The following is a 13,150-nucleotide window of genomic DNA, read 5'->3' as shown; positions in this document are numbered from 1 at the left end:
CCCTATTTTCCCCAATACTCCCCAACTATCCCCAATCCCCCATTCCCTAGTCCCATTGTCTGTAAACAACAATCAGTAGAGCCGACCTTCCCCTTATTCCCCCATTAAATGTCGTGCCCAGGTCCACCGCACCACACGTAGACAACTTTCGGACATCTTGCTAGTTATTCTTAATCTATGTCAGTTAAGGACTCGTTTCCATTAATTCTGACTCTTCGTTGCACCAGAATGTGATTATATGGCATCAGTAGTGAGTTTAGGACCTTTCCCATACCTCCTTCCATCTTCTTCCCCAACAATTACAACAACAACAGAGGAGATGGCGGCGGCGCGGGGGAGGATGCGTCCTCACACCGGCTCGATTAGCGCCATTGACCACGCGCTCCACGGGGTTACCACGGAGGGGCTGGCTGTCAGCTCCTCCTCAAGGGCGGAGCCTGGTAACCCCCCGCACCCAATCAGAAGGGCGGACCGATTCCATCTGGGGCGGCGCTAGCGAGCCGAGGGCGTGTCACTCCCCGCCGGATATACGTGGCGACTTACCGGAAGTAAGAAGAGATGCGCCCCCAGCTGGAGAAAGAGGTACCTGCGAGCGCTGAGTCAGATGCGCCCCCAGCTGGAGAAAGAGGTACCTGCGAGCGCTGAGTCAGATGCGCCCCGCCTGAGAAAGAACGTTGCCTGCGATCGCTGAGAGGAAGAGAACCCGCCTGTGAAAGAACGTTACCTCCGAGCGCTGTGACCTCCCCGCATCTTTGGACCGGACCGAACCGTGTTGATTCTGCCCCGAGCCCAGGTGCACCTGGAGCCACCGATACCTGCCTTTCCCTGCCATCAACCCCCGTGTGAGTCAGCCGTTGTCCCGTTTACCTGTCGTCTGTCCGGGGTTAAGATAAGCCTGTGTCTAAGTGCCCATCTTTTCTGTGCTTTACCTCTAGCCCCTGTAATCTAACCTTTTCCGTACGAATATAATTGAGAATCGAAACATTGGTGTCTGTCATTATAACCCAGCCGGGTGTCTTCTTTTTCCTTATTGAGCCAGCGTGGCGCGGCTTCGTCAACGTTCGGGTACAATCGGGTAATTTGTGCGGACACGACGGCCATTCCGCTCGGCCCACCTTAACATCAAAGTCGTGTCTGTAACAATTGGTGTCGAGGAGTGAGATTCGGACCCGGGACTAAATTAGTTAGGCCCAAATTTTGGGAGGGAAAATCGATCCGGAGCGCGTACGGCGCTCGACAAAATCGATCCGGAGCGCGGTCCCGCGGTTACTGCGCTCGCCGAAATTATAACGGAAAAAAAAAAAAAAAAAAATTTTGGAGTTGTTTTACGAAAACTCGAATTTTGCAAGTCGCGCCATGGCGGATCAAGACGGCTGGGGTCCGGTAGGGGAGAGTGAAGCAGGGTCGGTCCAGGACCAAATTGAGGGACATGAGGGACATGAGGAGAGCGAAGCAGTGAGGGCGGCAGGTTCGCGAAATGGCGCCTCGCACATAGCTACGGCGGCCGCACCCGCTGCACAAGTGGGAGGAATGGCCCAAATGCAGGCCCTCATGGAGCAATTTATGGCGCAAATGCAGGCGTCCCTCAACCTACAGGGTGAGCGATTGGAAAACCAAATGGGGGTAATGGGAAACCAAATGGGGGTAATGGGAAACGAAATGGGGGTAATGAGGGACGCAGCGAGGGGTACCAGTGAGGGATTAGACAATAATTTTAAGGGATTAGACATGAAATTTGGGAAATTAGACGATAGATTAGGGGAAATACAGGAGGGGTTAACGGGGGTAGAAAACAGAATGGCTGCCCAGGAGAATCAGATAGAGGGAGTGAAAACTGGGTTAGAGGGGGTAGAAAATAGAATGGCTGCCCAGGAGAATCAGATAGAGGGAGTGAAAACTGGGTTAGAGGGGTTAGAAAACAGTATGGAAGGCAAATTGAGGGACATGAGGGACCAAGCGGAAAGGGAAGTTAACCAAATGGGGCAGCAGATAGAGGGGGTCAGAATGGGGGTAGAAACCAAACTGGATGCTCACAGGGAGGAAATGGAGCAGATGAGGGTGGCATCTGGGCAGGAGATGCAAGTGATGGGAGAGGAGATCAGAAGAGGAGTGAGTGAGGAGGTCGGAGGAGTGCGCGAGGAGGTGAGGCACTGTAAGGAGCGCATGGAGAAGGAGGTGAGAAAGGGGACTGTAAAATTGCAAGGGGGTATAGAGGAGTTGACGCTGGGAGTAGAACAGCTGACGGTGGGACAAACGGAGTTAGTGGAGCAGGTTCAAAGGAACACTGCGGTATTAGGAGGTTTAAAAGCGACACAAAACGACATAAAAAACGACTTGATAGCGACAAAGAGGGAATGTCAGATGGTACGTGAGGGACTGACAACGAGGTTGGACGAGGTGATAGAGGTAATGGAGACGAAGGACCGGCAGGTGAGGACGCACCTGGAAACGGTCAAGGTAGCCTTAGAGGATGAGCTTGAGGAGACGTACCGGGGAATGAAAGAGGTGAAGCAGAAACTAGAAGAAGTGGAAGAAGGGATGAGCGAAATTAAGAAGCGACGGAGAGGGGATAAGAAAGAAATAAAAGAGGAGATAAAAGAATTGGTCCAAAGTCTGTGTTTGGATCGTGATGATGTGCTCATTAACCGGATGAGGGATTCGCAGGTGATGGAGGAGAAGCGAAGAGGAAGAGGACCTGGTGTAAGTGGTGACCAATATGGTCGTGCGTATGATGCGCCAGGGGATTTAAGAAGCTTGGGGGTCGAGATGGACCCGGGTGTTCGTGAGAGGCCGTTGGTGAAGTGTGTGACAGGTCTGGTGTGCGAAAGAGGAGGTGTGCGAGAAAGTCCGACTCTGGGGTGTGTGAGGAAAAAGTGCACGCCGAGGAGTGAGTGTGCTGGCGAGAGTGAGTCGGTCGTAGCGCGTGTGCGAGGAAGCACGTGGAAGCGCGGTGTGGTGAGTGTTACAGAGGGTGTGACGGGAGAGTGTGCGCAAGAGTATGCGCGAGAAAGGTGTGTGACGGACAGGTGCATGAGGAAAGAGTGCGCTGTCAGAAGTAAGGAAGAGTGTCCACCTGTGGTGAGTGTTACAGAGGGTGTAACGGGAGAGTGTGCGCGAGAAAGGTGTGTGACGGACAGGTGCATGAGGAAAGAGTGCGCTGTCAAGAGTAAGGGTGAGTGCGCTGTCAGGAATGGAGGTGAAAGTAGTGAGAGTGACAAGGAGAGTGAGTTGGTTGTGACAGGTGAGCGAGGATGTACACCTGGGATGGAAGGATGCACACCTGGAATGGTAGAGCGTGAGTGGGGATGCACGCTGGAGTTGGTGGTGAGGCACGTGGTTGGGTGTGCGAATGAGGGCACACCTGTGATTGTCACAGAGGAGGTGACCGAGGAGGGGGCGCGAAGCGGTGTATTGGTGAGGTGTGCGAGCAACGAATGTGTGCCAAGGTGTTCGGTGGTCAGGTGTGTGACCAAGGCTGTGAGTGGAATGGGTGTACCTGGGTGTGTAAGGAAAGGTACGAGGAGCATGGGCACGGCTGGATGTGTGAGCAAGGAACGGGCTGCGGGGTGTAAGCATGCAGGTGAAGCATCGACGTTAGACGGGGTAGAGTTTAGAACGACTTATAGCCGAATCGGGCCCTCGGTGCGTGCTGGGCCTCGCTTTGAACGGCCGCGTCCGTGCTCCACCAGGCGGAGCGGGCGGCAGGATAGGAAGGGTCGTCATGGCGACCACTTTTTGGTGAGGCATTCCGGCAGGCCGAGATCGAGCCATGGGATGGCTCCGTGCCGAGATGGTGCGTGGGATCTCGGCCCGGGTAAACCTCCTTCCCTGCACCGAGTGCCGGACGCATCCAGCCGCTGGCACAAAACAACCAGCATCCATTGCTTGGCTTTACGAAGCCGGGCTTTGGACAGGGATTGGCGCACCGAGAGGTATTAGTGAGTAGACTGGGTGATGAGGTTAGTGTTTTGGACCCAAAATTAGAGAAAAACAAAATTTGATGATTGGCAAGGGATTGGCAGTAGTGATTGGCAGATGATGGGCAGTGATTGGCAAATTTTTAATTTGTTGAAATTTGATGTGCAAAATTGGTAGTGAGAGACCCCCGATGTGGTAAGGCTGGCACCCCTGCCACCCTTCCCATGGGGGGGCAAAGGAGCAATAGCTTATGGGGTGTATGGCAGTGAAAACTAGCCCGGGTGGGTTAGGATATGGTGTGTAGGGATCTAGCGAGGATTGACATTAGGTGACGTTAAGTTTAGTTAGTGACTGATACCTGTAGTGGGGACGCAGGTAGATTAGTGTGGATGATAATGACGTGGGAGCGCAATAGTTTAAAGGGACGACTGGGAAGCGCAAGTTTCAGAAGGGAGTAGTTAGCTGAGATGATGCCGTGTGTGTGAGGATGGAACAGGTGTGATTGCACAGGTGTGCAACTGGACAGGTGTGTGGAGCAGTGTATGAGTAGTGAGTGTGTGGATCAGCGCGAATGCGCTTGGGGAGAGAAGGGTGCAGGTGGCACCAGGTGTGAGAGCACAGGTGTGCAAGTACAGGTGTGTGGAGAGAGTTGGAGTAAGTGGTACGGAGTGGTGTGCATGGTGTGAAGGTGTGAATGGGGGAAGAGTGGACCCCCATCACGGATACCCGGGGCGGGTAGTGTAAGTGTTAGGTAGAGGGTACAGGTAAATTGTGGTTGGATATTGGCATTTGTGGTGCGGGTGAAAGAATGGTACATGGATGGGTGCATTAGTGTTGTGGAAATGGCGGGGCGTGTAGCCTGTTAGTGTGTGTAGTTGGTTGGGCACTCCACCACTGTGAGGATGTCGGCCAGGTGAGGCCGCAGGTGGGCTCTGGGAGCCGGTAGAGTTGTGGATGGGGCCCGAGGATCCGGAGGACGGACCCGGGTAGCCCAGTGCCAGAGAGGGCACCGAGTGGGGAGAGTGCCAGAGGGCCTTCCCCTGGTAGTTAGGTTAGGGTAAGGAGCAGGTAAGCTCGGAGGCAACTGCAGTGGTGGAGGTGTGCAGGTGGGTAGACCCACTGGGAGAGGTACACGCCGCAGCCCAGAAATTGTGCGAGGGCACCGGGAGATGAATCGGGGGAGTGAGACCCCAAATTGAAGCGCACCACAGTTTGGCCAATGGGAATTGGTTTTTAGAACCCATAGTGTAAGAGGGCCAATGGTTTGGCCGGAGAAAGACCCCGGGTAGTGTAAAGTTGTTAAAGTCATTTAGGAAATAGTTAGGATTGATGAACCTGTCGCACCATACGCAGCCACTTACCTGTGGTGATGATGATGACTCCACACCTGTGTTTTCTTTGTTTTGTTGCAGGAAATGAGATTGCTGTGGATTTGTGAGACGCATCACGACGTGGATGAGACATTGGGGTGATTCCATCTCTCCCTCCCTAGGAGGGACTGATGATGAATTGGTAATGGCAAATTTTGATGTTCAGTTGGAGATGGCAAATTTTGATGAAAGTTGAAAATGGCAAATTTGATTGGTTAGGAGGGAGAGAAGACGAATTTGGTTTATGGGAGGAACGGGGAAGACAGTAGGGATGTTTGTTGATTTGTAAAGTAGATGTTTATGGGTAGTGTTGTGTTTTGTGGATACAGTAAGGGGTAAGGGAGGGGCCATGTAGGTTACCTGGTGGGGGGGGGGGGGGGGGCGTACGATAGGAACGTACCTGTCTCACCTGGTTCCCATGTGCCCCCAGTGTGCATCACCTTACATTGCGTGCACTTTTGCGCCCTTACCACCTTACTCACTTGTCTGCTTCTGTTGTCTCCCACCTCCGAGGATCTGGCTTTGGGGTAGAGAGAGAGGAGAGAGAGGTGCTGGCTGCGCAGTTGTGGGCCTGCACTTTCGCTGTTTGCTGCCGGGATCGATACACCATATGGACCGCAATGTTTGTGGCCACCCACAATGGACCGCAGTTCGTTTGCGGCCAAGCACCACCCGGGGATGGACCTATGGGTCAACGTGGCACCTATGCCATACAGGTGAACCACTTTTAGTTAACACCAAGTGCACCACAAGAAGAGCAAGAGACACCTGCAGGGTTAGGGGTTGTCGAATTTATTTTTATTCCAATGAACAATGGTGACTGCACCAATTGGTGGTGGGGTGGTGCTTTTGATGCTCGGGAAGGGTGCTCTGCACGTTATTAAAGGCCGTCGGCCACAGAGCACTCGTGGGTTGGTGTATCGATGCTGGCAAGCGCGCTCTCTCTATGCATAACATCTGCATGTGTTCCTCCAAAAACAGGTCCTGGATCGTAGTGTAAATAGCAGCGTAGTCGTGTAAATAATGCTCCCTACCGGCTGTATGTTTAGTTTTCGAATTCTTTCCGGATTCGGTTATCCTGTGGGTGTGTTTCTGTGAGGAGAAGGGTGCAACGTCGCAGGGGGACATATTTACTCATTTGTGAATATCTGTAAAACTGTCGCACTCAGGGTAGAGTTAATAGTAGAGGGAACTACATTGCGTGCCACACTAAAGTAGGTAAAAATTTATCGGGTCGGGACGCCCCGAGGGTAGAGAAGGGTGCAATGTTGCGAATATGGAATTTGGCCTCCATATCCGCTTGTAAATATTCCCCTATTTTCCCCAATACTCCCCAACTATCCCCAATCCCCCATTCCCTAGTCCCATTGTCTGTAAACAACAATCAGTAGAGCCGACCTGCCCCTTATTCCCCCATTAAATGTCGTGCCCAGGTCCACCGCACCACACGTAGACAACTTTCGGACATCTTGCTAGTTATTCTTAATCTATGTCAGTTAAGGACTCGTTTCCATTAATTCTGACTCTTCGTTGCACCAGAATGTGATTATATGGCATCAGTAGTGAGTTTAGGACCTTTCCCATACCTCCTTCCATCTTCTTCCCCAACAATTACAACAACAACAGAGGAGATGGCGGCGGCGCGGGGGAGGATGCGTCCTCACACCGGCTCGATTAGCGCCATTGACCACGCGCTCCACGGGGTTACCACGGAGGGGCTGGCTGTCAGCTCCTCCTCAAGGGCGGAGCCTGGTAACCCCCCGCACCCAATCAGAAGGGCGGACCGATTCCATCTGGGGCGGCGCTAGCGAGCCGAGGGCGTGTCACTCCCCGCCGGATATACGTGGCGACTTACCGGAAGTAAGAAGAGATGCGCCCCCAGCTGGAGAAAGAGGTACCTGCGAGCGCTGAGTCAGATGCGCCCCCAGCTGGAGAAAGAGGTACCTGCGAGCGCTGAGTCAGATGCGCCCCGCCTGAGAAAGAACGTTGCCTGCGATCGCTGAGAGGAAGAGAACCCGCCTGTGAAAGAACGTTACCTCCGAGCGCTGTGACCTCCCCGCATCTTTGGACCGGACCGAACCGTGTTGATTCTGCCCCGAGCCCAGGTGCACCTGGAGCCACCGATACCTGCCTTTCCCTGCCATCAACCCCCGTGTGAGTCAGCCGTTGTCCCGTTTACCTGTCGTCTGTCCGGGGTTAAGATAAGCCTGTGTCTAAGTGCCCATCTTTTCTGTGCTTTACCTCTAGCCCCTGTAATCTAACCTTTTCCGTACGAATATAATTGAGAATCGAAACATTGGTGTCTGTCATTATAACCCAGCCGGGTGTCTTCTTTTTCCTTATTGAGCCAGCGTGGCGCGGCTTCGTCAACGTTCGGGTACAATCGGGTAATTTGTGCGGACACGACGGCCATTCCGCTCGGCCCACCTTAACATCAAAGTCGTGTCTGTAACAATATATATATATATATATATATATATATATATATATATATATATATATATATATATATATATATATATATATATATATATATATATATATATATATTGTAACGAATTTGAGAAGTGTAACGGTTTTGAAGAGTGTAACAATTTTGGAGGAAGTGTAACGAATGTGAAAAGTATGGTTTTGTTGTGTGTAACACCCTCGTAATGTAAATAATGGTCGCAGCCGTCCTCCTAGTTAATTCCATGAAACTTACACACAGGCCACGATATATCTTTTTAAATAGTTTATTTCCTTATTCCATGTAGGCTAAATATGTGTTTCCCACTAGATTGACTCTGCATTGTATCAAACGAAGGCCCTTTCAATTTCCCCAATCATCTCCGCTCTCCCAAAGTTCCTTTCAAAAGCGGTGCGAGTGGTGTTCAATCCCGCAAGCCGCCATTGCCCATGTGCTCATCTCGGAGAAGAGGGGGGTAGGAGCCGCCAACTCACAGGCGTGGCACGTCATCATGATCAAAGGAGGAATCGGACAGCCCTAACAGCCAACCAGCACCACGGTTAGCGACCCGGTAGGCGTGCCCTCGCAGCCGGCGGCTTGATTCCGCCCCGAGTGATAAAAGCGACTGGAAGGGACTGCTTCAGCAGATGAGAGAAGAGGTGACATGCGAGAGGAGCTGTGAGCTGAGCTGTGAGCGGTGAGATGAGAGACGCTCCAAGCAAAAAAGGAGAGGTACTTGGAGAGGAAACCAGCTTTGGAGAGACGCGCTGAGAGGAGGGAGACGGCTCCACCAGAAGGAGAGGAGCAGGTGTGACCGAGCCAGCGCGTGACGTCTACAGCATCAGCAGCGTCGACGCGACCGAGGGTTTTCCCGCCAAAAACGCGAAGAAGTGGGAGCTGCTACCTCCAGCCCTGCCGGTTGCAGGGACCTGACCCTGCCTCCCTCTCCAGCAACCCACCTCCGCCATCCCTGCCTGCAATTTCCCCCGTGTAAGTGTGAACGTCGTCTGTCTTGAATGTTGTCCTGGGGTTAAGTAAAATGAATAGTATAAGTTAACGATTCACTGTGTGACTGCTTCTTCCATCCATTGCTTGTGTGTGTATAATAAATCTGTTCTTCCTCCGTACTCTGTCTTCTTCTCTTTTCCTTCTCTTTCGGTCGCTTTAGAGGTTTCCCGTTTGAATATCTGTGGTGCGATCTGGTCAACGTCGGGTGGAATCGGGCCAATTGGGGATCCTGTAACGGTCGCGGTTGGACCATCCGCTCGGCCCATCATAACATCTAAACCGCGATCCGTAACAATTGGTGTCTGGGAGTGAGATACGAGGCCCGAACCAAAAAAAAAAAAAAAAAACGTGTAGAAAAAAAAAAATTGGGTCAAAATTACGAGCTGCCGAAATTGCGTTGTTTTATAAAACCCGAATTTTGAGATCGCGCCATGGACAATCAAGGCGATCGGATGTCGGTGGGGGAGATAGAGGGGTTAGGAGTAACCCAGGATCAAATGGAGGGGAGCAATGAGGAGGCGGTTGAGGGGGTATCAGACGCACAAAATGGTGTCCTCGCGCACGAGGCTTCAGGCGCGCAAAATGGCGTCGTCGCGCACGTGGGTGTAGCGGCACCAAATTTTGCCGCGCCCGCGACAGTAGCAGCGCCGCCGTTGGATTCGGACCTTTTGTTGCTACAAATCGGGGCCCTTATGGACAAAATGAGGGACGAAGCAAGGGCTAATAGTGAGCGATTGGAAGCCAGATTGGGTGAGCGATTGGAGGGCCAAATGGGGGTAATGGGGAACCGGATGGATGCTCAGAATGAGCAATTGGGGGTAATGAGGGACGAAGCGAGGGGTACCGGTGAGGGGTTAGACAAGAAAATTGGGAAGTTAGACAAAAATTTTGAGGGGTTAGACAACGGGATAAAAGAGGTGAAAAATGGGTTAATGGGGTTAGAAAATAGGATGGAGGACAAATTGCGGGAAATAGGGGAACAATCTGCCAGGGAAATCAAACGAATGGGGAACCAGATAGAGGAGGTGCAAATCGGGTTAGAAAGTAAACTGGATGCTCAGAGGGATGAATTGGGACAGATGAGGGTGGCATCTACAAAAGAGATGGAGGAGATACGACGAGGTGTAAGTGAGGAGGTTTCGGGGCTACGCGAGGAGGTAAAGCAAGGTGAGAAGCGTATGGAGAAAGAGGTGAGGAATAATACGGCTAGGTTACAGGGGGGAATAGAGGGTCTGACGGAGGAGGTGGAACAGCTGACAGAGGGACAGACGGAGTTAGTGGAGCAGGTTCAAAAGAACACTGCGGTACTAGGAGGGTTAAAGGCGACACAAAAAGAAATTAAAAACGAATTAATAGCGACGCAGAGGCAATGTCAGATGGTACGTGAGGGACTGACAATGAGGGTGGACGAGGTGACAGAGATAATGGAGACAAAGGACCGGCAGGTGAGGATGCACATAGAGACGGTCACGGTAGCCTTAGAGGACGAAATTGAGGAGACGCACCGGGAAATAAAAGAGGTGAAGCAAAAATTAGAGGAAGTGGAAGAAGAGGTGAGTGAAATTAAGAGGGGACGGACAGAAACTAAGAGGGAGATAAAGGAGGAAGTAATGGAATTGGTACAAGGTCTGTGCTCGAATCGTGATGTGCTGCTCACTAACCAAATAAAGAGTTTGCAGGTGGCAAAAGAGATGCGGAGACGAGGTGCCAAGGTGAGTGGCGATATAATCGGAAATGTACATGATGTGAGGAAAGCTTCAGGCGGCTTGGGGATTGGTTTGGATCCGGGTGTTCGTGAAAGGCCGTTGGTGAAGTGTGCGACAGGTCTGGTGTGCGAAAAAAGAGGTGTGCGAGAATGTCCGACCATGGGGTGTGCGAGGAAAAAGTGCGCGCCGACCAGTGAGTGTGCTGTCGAGAGTGAGTCGGTCGTAGCGCGTGTGCGAGAGGGTACATGGAAGCGCGGTGTGGTAAGTGTTACGGAGGAAGTAACGAAAGAGTGTGCGCAAGAGGATGCGCGAGAAAGGTGTGTAACGGACAGGTGCATGGGGAAAGAGTGCGCTGTCAAGAGTGAAGGAGAATGCACGCCTGTGGTGAGTGTTACAGAGGATGTAACGAGAAAGTGTACGCCTGTGGTGAGTGTTACAGAGGATGTAACGGGAGAGTGTGCGCGAGAAAGGTGTGTAACGGACGGGTGCATGAGGAAAGAGTGCGCTGTCGAGAGTAAGGGTGAGTGCGCTGTCAAGAATGGAGGTGAAAGTAGTGAGAGTGACACGGAGCGTGAGTTGGTTGTGACAGGTGAGCGAGGATGTACACCTGGCATGGAAGGATGCACACCTGGAATGGTAGAGCGTGTGTGGGAATGCACACTTGAGTTGGTCGTGAGGCACGTGGTTGGGTGTGCGAGTGAAAGCACACCTGTGATGGTCACAGAGGAGGTGACCGAGGAAGGGGCACGAAGAGGTGTGTTGGTGAGGTGTGCGAGCGACGAATGTGTGCCAAGGTGTTCGGTGGTCAGGTGTGTGACCAAGTCGGTGAGCGGAATGAGTGTACCGAGGTGTGTAAGGAAAGGTACGAGGAGCATGGGAACAGCTGGAGGTAGTAGCAAGAAAGGGGTAGCGTATGCGTGTAAGCATGCAGGTAAGGCATCGACGGTAACCGGGTTAGCGGTTAGAGCGACTTTTAGCCGAATCGGGCCCTCGGTGCGTGCCGGGCTTCGCGTGCCGCGAGAACCAGCGGGGATCCGGGCCACGGCGGGTTCGAAAGGACCGCCGTGCGCGATCCACGCTGGGCCTCGCTTGGAACGGCCGCGTCCGTGCTCCACTAGGCGGAGCGGGCAGCTCGATAGGAAGGGTCGTCATGGCGACCACTTTTTGTTGAGACGTGCCGGCAGGTCGAGATCGGGACATTGGATGGCTCCACGCCGAGGTGGTGCGTGGGATCTCGGCCCGGGTAAGCCCCCGTCCCTGCCCCGAATGTGGGACGTATCCAGCCGCTGGCACAAAAGAACCCGCGTTCATTGCTCGGCTGTACGAAGCCGAGCTTTAGAAGGGAATTGGCGCACCGAGAGGATCTAATAAGTAGACGGGTGATGAGGATAGTGTTTTGGCCCCGAAATTAGGAAAAAAAAGCAAAATTTGATGATGGTACAGTGATTGGCAGATGATTGGCAAAATTTTTGATTGGTTGAAATTTGGTGTGCCAGATTGATAGTAGGACCTCCCCGATGTGGTGGGATGGCAAATCCACCATCCCTCACAGACGGGGGGGGGGGGGGGGGGGGGCAAAGGAGCACTAGTTTATGGGGTTGATGGCAGTGAAAACTAGCCCGGGTGGGTTAGGATATTCTGTGTAGGGACCTAGAAGATGACATTAGGTGACGTTAGGATTAGTTAGTGACAATGATACCTGTAGTGGGGACGCAGGTAGATTAGTGTGGATGATAATGACGTGGGAGCGCAATAGTTTAAAGGGACGACTGGGAAGCGCAAGTTTCAGAGGGGAGTAGTTAGCTGAGATGATGCCGTGTGTTTGAGGATTGAACAGGTGTGATTGCACAGGTGTGCAACTGAACAGGTGTGTGGAGCAGTGTATGAGTGAGTGAAGGTGATTGTGTATTGTGCTGACCAAATGGTCCAGGAAGAAAGGAGGGTGCAGGTGGCACCAGGTGTGAGGGCACAGGTGTGCAACAACAGGTGTATGTGGCTGTGTGGAATAAATGGTAGTGTGGAATAAATGGAGTATTGGAATGGATGGTCGTGGAGTGAGTATGGTGGAAAACTGTGGAGTGGAGTGGATGGTGCGAAGGTGTGAATGGGGGAAGAGTGGACCCCCATCACGGATACCCGGGGCGGGTAGTGTAAGTGTTAGGTCGAGGGTACAGGTAAATTGTGGTTGGATATTGGCATCTGTGGTGCGAGTGGAAGAATGATGTTTGGATGGGTGCATTAGTGTTGTGGAAATGGCTGGGCGTGTAGCCTGTTAGTGTGTGTAGTTGGTTGGGCACTCCGCCACTGTGAGGATGTCGGCCAGGTGAGGCCGCAGGTGGGCTCTGGGAGCCGGTAGTTGTTGTGGATGGGGCCCGAGGATCCGGAGGACGGACCCGGGTAGCCCAGTGCCAGAGGGCACCAAGGGGTGACAGAACCAGGAGGGGTCTTCCCCAGTTAGTTAGGTTAGGGTGAGGAGCTAGGTAAGCTCGGGTGGCAACTACAGTGGTGGAGGTGTGCAGGTGGGTAGACCTGCTGGGAAAGCTACACGTCGCAGCCCAGAAATTGTGCGAGGGCACCGGGAGATGAATCGGGGGAGTGAGACCCCAAATTGAGAAGCACCACAGTTTGGTCAATGGGAATTGGTTTTTAGAACCCATAGTGTAAGTTGGCCAATGGATTGGCAGGGAAAGACCCCGGGT

The 13,150-nt window shown here is 52.6% G+C and overlaps 1 protein-coding gene across 5 annotated transcripts in view; it reads left to right on the top strand.

Annotated features, from left to right (window-relative positions):
- MRE11 (MRE11 double strand break repair nuclease) overlaps positions 1 to 13,150 on the top strand; it is a 121,110-nt gene that overhangs the window by 94,619 nt on the left and 13,341 nt on the right. The gene's annotated exons all lie outside the window — the stretch shown is intronic.

Source organism: Myxine glutinosa, chromosome 9 (genome assembly GCF_964187855.1).
Source record: "Myxine glutinosa chromosome 9, kmMyxGlut1.1, whole genome shotgun sequence".
Lineage (NCBI taxonomy): Eukaryota > Metazoa > Chordata > Myxini > Myxiniformes > Myxinidae > Myxine > Myxine glutinosa.
This window is presented reverse-complemented; position numbering and strand designations above follow the sequence as displayed.